An 877-nucleotide genomic window follows, 5' to 3' on the forward strand; every position below is an offset into this window, starting at 1 on the left:
ATATATATATATATATATATATATATATATATATATATATATATATATATATATATATATATATATATATATATATATATATATATATATATATATGTGTGTGTGTGTGTGTGTGTGTGTATCACGAAAATAAACACGTGATTCAGAATGTGACAATGTCAGACCACGGAGGAAAATGAAACAGGAATTTCCTTAAGTACTTTCGTATATTAAATACATCTTCAGAAGGAATCATCTTCCTTCTGAAGATGTATTTAATATACGAAAGTACTTAAGAAAATTCCTGTTTCATTTTCCTCCGTGGTCTGACATTGTCATATATATATATATATATATATATATATATATATATATATATATATATATATATATATATATATATATATATATATATATATATATATATATATATATATATATATATATATATATATATATATATATATCTTACAATACTAGTTGATTTTATACCCGCATTAGGTCAGGTACCTGACCTAATGCGGGTATAAAATCAACTAGTATTGTAAGATCTGTTCACTTGAGAATGAACCATGGAGGTTCGAAACGTCGTGCAAATTATACAAATAAGTGTAATACACTCTATAGTAAATCACTTCTTTTCTTCACCTTAAAAGTACGAAAATGAGTTTTGGAGAACTCCTATTTCAAATAAGCCCTGATGCTAAGAAAATAGTTAGAGGGATAGAAGCCCTAAACCAGAAAATAATAAATACAGAATATGCGGTCATATTCAATGAAACATATATATATATATATATATATATATATATATATATATATATATATATATATATATATATATATATTGTCACGTGGGGGTGGGTGGTCCGGGGCTCTGCTAACACTCGGCTACTAG

The sequence above is a fragment of the Procambarus clarkii genome, chromosome 8 (assembly GCF_040958095.1).
Source record: "Procambarus clarkii isolate CNS0578487 chromosome 8, FALCON_Pclarkii_2.0, whole genome shotgun sequence".
In the NCBI taxonomy this organism is placed as follows: Eukaryota; Metazoa; Arthropoda; class Malacostraca; order Decapoda; family Cambaridae; genus Procambarus; species Procambarus clarkii.